Consider the following 892-nt stretch of genomic DNA (forward strand, 5'->3'; position numbering starts at 1 on the left):
CGCGGATAATTTTTTTGGGCCCTTTTTTTGGAGAATGCTGGTGACTTATGGAATGAGGTGTTTGACGTTTTTTTCTTTGGAAATATTTTTGAGTTACTTCCGACGAACAAATTTGCGAATGGCTTTTCCGGGTCGTTTGTTCATACTTGATAACTACATAATCAGCGATTTACGACTAGTTGTGAATTTCCGAATAGTTATGGATAAGTGAGGGGAAAAATAATTTGTGGAAATGCATAAAAAGGAATTAATTTCACAGATATCTATCAGTTTATAAAACTGATAGAAAAAAAAAGAAAAAACGGATGAAGAACGAGCGAAAAAAAAAGAGGAAAAGGAACCTGAAAGCTACGTAAGATAAATAAAAAGAAGGGGCATGTCTGAAATAATTAAATTTCTCCATGAGGAAAAGAATAACGTGAGATGACATTACACAGAAAATAAGAAAAAAAATCTCTGAAATGAATTTCTCCTTGAGTTCTGTGAGTACACCACGTTTAAAAATGGTTACGCCAGTGTTAAAGCAGACATTATTAAGTCATCATCTCTGTCGTCTCGACACTTTATTTTTTTTCTTACGACAGGAATCATATTCAAACCGATCTGTGGCAAAAAAAAAATGAACGAGCAAGCATGGGAATACTTATAAAGCGTGTAAAAATTGAATACAGAACAATAAAGTCATGCTATTTATGGTTCGTATAGAGCGGTGAAAGTGATTCCATTTTAAGTCTGAAAGAACTGCTGCTCGTGAGGTGCTTACTAGATCTGGTTGTTTCCCCCCTTTTCATGCAAGCTATAAAGGTGCTGTAAAGAGAACCTAAGCTTGCATTTTATATTAGCTGCGATTCTGTAATATCAAGAAACCCAAAGCAGAGTTTAATGGTGTAGG

Source organism: Penaeus monodon, chromosome 19 (assembly GCF_015228065.2).
Source record: "Penaeus monodon isolate SGIC_2016 chromosome 19, NSTDA_Pmon_1, whole genome shotgun sequence".
Lineage (NCBI taxonomy): Eukaryota > Metazoa > Arthropoda > Malacostraca > Decapoda > Penaeidae > Penaeus > Penaeus monodon.